At 42.4% G+C, this 7,375-nt stretch overlaps 1 long non-coding RNA gene across 1 annotated transcript; it reads right to left on the bottom strand.

The window, feature by feature from the left end:
• Positions 1–643: 643 nt before the first annotated feature.
• LOC111824511 lies at positions 644–1,648 on the bottom strand. Its single transcript, XR_002827605.1, has 2 exons — positions 1,409–1,648; positions 644–763 (listed from the first exon to the last, which is right to left on the bottom strand). It is a non-coding gene; the product is annotated as an uncharacterized LOC111824511 (long non-coding RNA).
• Positions 1,649–7,375: the final 5,727 nt, after the last annotated feature.

The following is a 7,375-nucleotide window of genomic DNA, read 5'->3' as shown; positions in this document are numbered from 1 at the left end:
GGAGACCTACATGTTGGTCCCCATTCCCTCCTGCTGCCTGTGTGATCTTGGGCAAGTTGCTTGACCTCTCTGGGCCTGCATGTTTGCTTAGGACTCTTTCAGTGCAAATATGTTATGGTTGTAAACACGGAGAGATTTCTCTGTATAGTGTTGCATTTCACACATTCACCATGGCCAATGATACTTGATGAGTTTAAATATTTCTCTCGGTTGGAACAGGGACAGCTATTTAAAACAAAGACTTGAGTTCTCTCCAACTGTGGCCCTAAGTTTGTGGGTTTGGTAGGTCAAACCAACTGTAGAGTCCTATGCATTTTACACGGTAAAAACATCTCCCATTTGCTTACAATAAAATCCTGGAAGGGAAGTGGTGTTTCCAAACTCCACTGAGTTGCAGCCTCAGAACTAGAGAGCTGGACCACGTGGTCCAAACTCCTCAGTTTACAATGTGGAGGCCCAGAGTCAAAGAAGGAAGTAACCGAGGACGCCCAGAGAATTTGAGATGGAATGGCAGCTAGAACCTGGTTGCCATGGTCCCCAGTCTAATGCTTGTATTCTTTCTGTACGAATAGAAGCTGATTTGAAGGGCAAAGAATTATAAAAATTATACCATTATCTTAATAACAATATTAGTACATGTAAATACATCCCAAAAGACATTTATTCATATTTTCAGTTTAACACACATCGAAACCCTTCATGTCTTTAAATACCGCTACAGACATTCGATTTGCATTTCCTGAAGCCACTCCAGTGAGCAACTCTGAAATAAATGAAAAAACAATGGTCAAGCCTGAATGCACACGGAGGTTTCCATGTGCTCAACTCAGCAGATTCAGGTATGACCCCTGCAGAGCCTGGACTCTGAACTGGCACTAACATTCTCTACGCTCAATGACCATTTCACACAATGAATTCATCTGTGTAATTGTGCTTAGCTGTCCTGAGATTAACTCCATGTTTGCATGAAGATCAAAATGCTTACTTTGAAAAGTTTGGTTTTCTTCCATGTCTGTCTTATCTGGGGAGGTATTCACACTTGGAATTTCCTGGGTTTTTCTTGTTTAAATCTCTTGTAGGGATTGAGAATGTGAGGGCAAGAGTAGGGGGTGGGGTGCCTTACCTGGTATTGTTCTCTTTTGGAAACAACAATAGGCAATCACTCATCACTATTTTGATGTCCTCTTGTCAGAGGCAACCAAGAACACTGGGATCTGAACGTGGGTAACCTGCGCATTCTTGCTGGCTCCCACCCCTAGATCCTATGCTGGTTAGAACATAATCTAGAATTTGCTTTATTTTAAAAATTTCTATTGGATTGTAATTTACCTACAGTAAAGAGTACACATTTGAAGTGTACATCTTGATACATTTTTAATATGTGCATATACTTCTGCTTTTCTTATACCTTCACTTGGCAGGGAAGTTTCTGTTCTGGGTTTTTCCAAGGACTGCCGCGTCTAGGTAGGGTAGAGGTCGAAATCTGAAGTGCGGGAAGGGTGGTGGTGTGATTCATGTCAGGAGGACTTACTTTCCTCCTAGCCAGTTTGGCTCGGTGGATAGAATGTTGGCCCTCAGACTGAAGGGTCCTGCGTTTGATTCCAGTCACTGGCACGTATCTCAGTTGCAGGCTTGATCCCCGGCCCTGGTCAGGGCTCATGTGGGAGGCAAACAATTGATGTCTCTCTCTCACCTCTATGTTTCTCTCTGTGTGACTCTCTCCTCCCTTCCACTCTCTAAAAATCAATGGAAAAATACCCTCGGGTGAGGGTTAACAATAACAACAAAAAAGAATTTACTTTCTACCCTTTCACTTCACCTGAACTCTAGGTACAAGTTCTGGGAGAAATTCTGGAAGGCATTCACACTTTCACTCACATGGGGCTCTGCAGGAAAAAAGGAGACCTGTGAATGGGGTGGGGTCTTTGCACTTAATCATTATCACTGCTGACATCAATGAAAACCACGTAATGCGTATCATGCATGGGCCCCTACAATGAGTGGCAAGGAGGCCAGATTCCCAGGAAGTGCTATGAGAAGTTAGGGGATGGACAGACGACCACACTGAGAGGGGAAGCAGTGCGGCTTACATTTCAGCTGAATTCGGTGTACTCTTGCATTTTGTGGCTGAAGAGTCCAAATCGCCCTGGCTATTTCAAAACGATGTCAGGAGAGGAGTGGCTGCTTTCCAGGACCCCAGTGGGTGCCCAGGACACAAGGCAGCCTTGAGAACAAATACGTCCCTTCCTGAAATAGGAAGCCAACTATTTACTTATGCAAGTAATGCTATAAAAGGGCTTTACAAGTTGAGTTGCAGCTCCTGAGCTTTGGACTGACCCTGAGATTTGTCTCAAAAGGCTCCTTCCGGAGGAAGGAACGTCCTGAGGCCCTCAGGTCGAGCACTGGCTCAAGCAGCAATGTAAATCAAGGAGAACCTCCTGCGTCTACAAGCTGACCCAGCCCAGGCAAACACTCTTAAGACAGCTTCGGTACAAAGATGACAATATTATCATTCCAACCTGAACAGGCATCACAGCCTGGTTTCAACATTCATTTTGTAAAGTTTTAAAATAAAATTCACTTTTAAATCCTATGATTCCTCATCTTGATCACTTTCTTGCATACCCTCAACTCTCCCTCTTCACTTCATCATATTCCTTTGGCAAAACCACAACCGGGTTAGATCTAACTTTCCACTTACTTGGTGCCTGACCCTGTGTAGCTGCATAAGGTTCGAGAAAAACGCACAACCATGCCGGTGGCTCACACTTTAAATTCAAAACCTCAACACTAGCCTGTGGATTGAAAGGTCCTAGGTTCTATTCCGGTCAAGGGCACATGCCCGGGTTGCGGGCTCAATCCCCAGTAGGGGTCGTGCAGGAGGCAGCCGATCAATGATTCTCTCTCATCATTGATGTTTCTCTCTCTCTCTCTCCCTCTCTCTTCCTCTCTGAAATCACTAAAAAAAATATTTTAAATTCAAAGCCCCAGACCTCACGCAGTTCTTTAATGCTACCAGGCGGTCATACCATGCATCTCTTGTCAATATATATGGGCATATCCCACTCAATCAGTATTTGTTGAATGAATGGATTAAATAAATAAATTTTAATTACGGCTCCATTGATGCTTGCCCAAGTTTGAAAATGAATTTTATCTTTAAAACTTTTTTTGTTGAGATGAGCACTGGCTTTGGACCCAGAGACTCGTATCCAAGTCCCAGCACAGCTGCTTACTAGCGGGGCCATCCTGAGTGAGTCACACTTCCTCTCTGGGACGTCTTGTCTTCTATTAAATGAGGCGGCAGTGCCAGGTACACTGGCGGATGGAGAGTCTCTCCTGGACGTTGGTTGAATGAGTCATATGAGTCCCTCCTTCTCCTGAAGTTCACAGATCTGTGATTTGTGTGTGTGTGTGTGTGATTCTTTCTTGAGCCAAGCAAGCCCCCAGCTAGGTGTCAATTAGGAGAGAGAAAAATGAGGTTGGACTTGAACAGAAACACCTGCAGGAGGACCCCTTCAGTGATATGGGGACATGCTTAGGCTGTAATGTTAAGGAAATAAAATGGGCTTAAGAATAAAAAATACACGCCGAAACCGGGTTTGGCTCAGTGGATAGAGCGTCGGCCTGCGAACTGAAGGGTCCCAGGTTCGGATTCCGGTCAAGGACATGTACCTGGGTTGCGGGCACATCCCCAGTAGGAGATGTGCAGGAGGCAGCTGGTCGATGTTTCTCTCTCATCGATGTTTCTAACTCTCTATCTCTCTCTCCCTTCCTCTCTGTAAAAAATCAATAAAATATATTTTTAAAAAAAAGAATAAAAAATACACATTATAATAATAGCTATGTTGGTGCACTGAGGAAGAAAAATTTACCAATGTATTAGGAGTGGTTATTTCTTAGTAGAGAAGCAATGAGTGATTTTTCTTTCTATTCTGTATATTTTTCTATATTTTCTCCTCTTGTCCTATATGTCTTTCTGTATTTCCAAGTTTTATACAATCATGATCAGGAAAAGGTAAGCATTTGTTTTAAAAAGAAAAAAAAAAAGATTGGAAACCGAGTTACCAGTAGATGTAAATAGCGTTACAGGCACCATTGCGGTGCCCAGAGAAACCTCCCCCTCTGAACAATGCCAGTTTGTGTTGGGGAATCCACCCACCAGTGCTTCCCAAACCCCAGGAACCATGTGCTCTGTGTTGTCACATCTGTGTAGAACATACGCTATTACTTAATATTTGTGTAGAAACTAACTCAGTTTTTTAAACTTAAGTACATATATTTTAAGGTAACGTTTTAACTACTCTAAGTGGAAAAAGTAATACCACTTTTCATCAATGGAAAGTAACCACAAAAAATAAATGCAGTAAAGCAAATCAATATTATCCAATTCTAGACAGGTGACGCTCCTGAGTTAAACCCTATTTTCTCTCTGTTTAATAAAAAGGGGGGGCTGGGAGACTGTTGTCAGGGAGGAAGGGACAGATTACCAAAGTTGTGAGATTCACAAATTCCAGCACAGCAAGACTCCTTAAATGAATCAGAAAGATTGAAAGGTAATTGAAAATCATTTTCTGATTAGACATTTTTAAAAATGATTTGCCTATGTAGCCCCCAAACTGCCTACCATACCACACGCTGAGGGCAAGTGCCATGCAGTATTCCTAGCGCCTGTGGGTCTCCCACAGGCTGTGGTCACTTGCCCAGCTGGTTTCAAACTCAAGGACAGGAGTTTCATCGCCAGCATCTTTCCTTCCCTTGTACAATTCCACAGTCTCACCTTTGTTTCCATGCAGTATTCCTAATGCCTTTGTCATTTATTTGCCAAGCATGTTCCAGGGCTTGTAAAACCATAAACTTGCTGATGCTGTGCCAGTTCTGATCCAAAACAGGCCAGGCATGTTCCAAATGGCAAAAAAAAGAGGCCACCAGTGCTGGGAAGTGGTGGAAGCCAGGTAAAGGCTTAGTGGCCTTGAACTCACTCTTCATACAGATGAAGACACTGAGGCCTGAGAGGAGGGAGGGTGAGACTCTAGGTCCCCCAACCCCAGTTCAATGCCACCTCTCCCTTAACACTCCACCTCAAGTTTGCTCAGAATCAAAGTCACCGTTTGGCTTTCAGTGTGAGAGCTTTGCCTACTTTGGAACCAGAAAGTAAAATCAGAGACCAATGAAGAAGAGAAGGGGTCCTCCTGCAGGTGTTTCTCTTCAAGTCCAACCTCATTTTTCTCTGGCCTGGCCTGAGGCTGAGAAACAGCATAGGTTCACCTGAGTCTGAATATTTGGTGTTCTCTGTCTCCATCTGCTGGCTATGCTCTATATTGCTATAATTTACCTACACAATTGGGGTATCCCAGATGTGCTACAAGAAGGTTTGTTTGCCAGAAGAATACAAGAGAACCAAAAAGGGATTAAATTTGTAAGTAATACAAATAACTACAAAATATATCAGTGTATTTAATAGGATAGTTTCGGAGGAATAAGCACATTAGGATAATGCAACTAGAATCTTTTCTATGCTTGGTAAATGAAAAGCAGCCAATGATATCCATAAAATGGAATATTATTTAGTCATCAAAGAGTACATGCTTAAATGTTTAGAAAAAGCAAGTTTATAAAGAGGAAATTCAAATCAGTGGTTGCCTAGAGCTGGAGGTGGAAGCAGGGTGAACTGTAAATAGACAGAGGAACTTTTAGGGGTAATGGAAATATCTAAAACTGAAATATGGTAATGGTTGCCCTGCTGAACACTTTTACTAAAAAAATCTCTGAATTGTATCCTTGCAATGGATTAGTCTACATCAGTGATGGCGAACCTTTTGAGCTTGGCGTGTCAGCATTTTGAAAAACCCTAACTTAACTCTGGTTCCATGTCACATATAGAAATTTTTTGATATTTGCAACCATAGTAAAACAAAGATTTATATTTTTGATACTTATTTTATACTAGAGGCCTGGTTCACGAAATTCGTGCATGGGTATGGTCCCTAGGCCTGGCTGGATATCAGGGCCGATCTGCAGGCGACTGGCAGGATGCTCAGGGACCCCTGCTGGCACCTACCTTGGCTGGCTTGGTGCTCGCCGGCCCCACCCCAACCGCCACCACCAGTTTGGGACCCTGGGCTAGGGGCAGCTCCTGCATTAAGTGTCTGCCCCCTGGTGGTGAATGCATGTCATAGTGACTGGTTGTTCTGCTGTTCATTCGATTTGCATATTAGGCTTTTATTATGTAGGATATTTAAATGCCATTTAACAAAGAAAAATCAACTAAAAAAATGAGTTCGTGTGTCATAGGTTCGCCATCACTGGACTAGGGGACTATAACCTGGATTTGTCCCCAGTCCCTATAGTCTATGCTTGAGCCAGTGGGGCCATGGGGCTGCAAGGAAAAAAAAAATCCTAGTTTGAAGGCTGATAAAGTGTCAGTAGAATGAATGAATAAATGAATGAATGTCACACATGAACACATACAAAGAAATATAACCACAATTTTAAAATAGCAAATTTTATAAGTTTCAGAGAGAAAGACAAGAGTGCTTATAAAGGATTCAGGTTAATTTCAGAATTCTCAGCAGCATTTCTAACCAGGAAGATAATGAAGAAATAGTCTAAGTGTTAAAGAAACCATTTAAACCTAGAATGCTACATCCAAGTAAACTATAATTTAAATGTGAGGACAAAACAAAGATATCTTCAGGCATCCAAAGCTAAAAAGACCTTTTTTGAAAACACTCTTGGGGGAAACATTCAAGTGGAAAGGGGGAGGGGACCAGGAGGAGGGTACAAATACATAGGAAGTAAGGGTGGATTTATAACCTGACCAATTTGGCTATTATCAAAATAAACAACTTTTTAAAGTGCAAACATGAAGTCAAGAATCAAGAACTAAAATTCCATATGACATATCTACTTGGCTACCAAGTGGGATGGGGTTGGAGAGTGCATGTCCAAAGAGAAATGAGGGCACACTAAGGTGATGTCCCTGTTCTGGAATAGGTGAGAATATTAACATGCTTTAAAAACCACAGGGGTAAATTCTAGAAGAATAAAAAGAGAAGTATGACTTTCAAAACAGCAGATGCGAATTTAATCTAGCTAATGGAAATGATAAAGAAAAACAAAAGAGCAATAAAAATATGGTCAATAAAAACATTAAATTCAGTAACAGAAATAAATCTTAATTTAATAGTGAGAGTAGGTGTGGGCCCAGCGGGAATTGAGGCGAGAGGTGCACTGAACCTGAGGGGAGCCCGTTGAACCCGGGTGACTGGAGGTGTGGACCTGAGGAGAGGAAGGTGGACCCACTTGAGCCTACGGTGTTCAGGATACGAGCAGGTGGACATGAGGGAAATACAGGGACATAGCTAGTTACAAA

The sequence above is a fragment of the Myotis lucifugus genome, unplaced genomic scaffold (assembly GCF_000147115.1).
Source record: "Myotis lucifugus unplaced genomic scaffold, Myoluc2.0 scaffold_1878, whole genome shotgun sequence".
Lineage (NCBI taxonomy): Eukaryota > Metazoa > Chordata > Mammalia > Chiroptera > Vespertilionidae > Myotis > Myotis lucifugus.
This window is presented reverse-complemented; position numbering and strand designations above follow the sequence as displayed.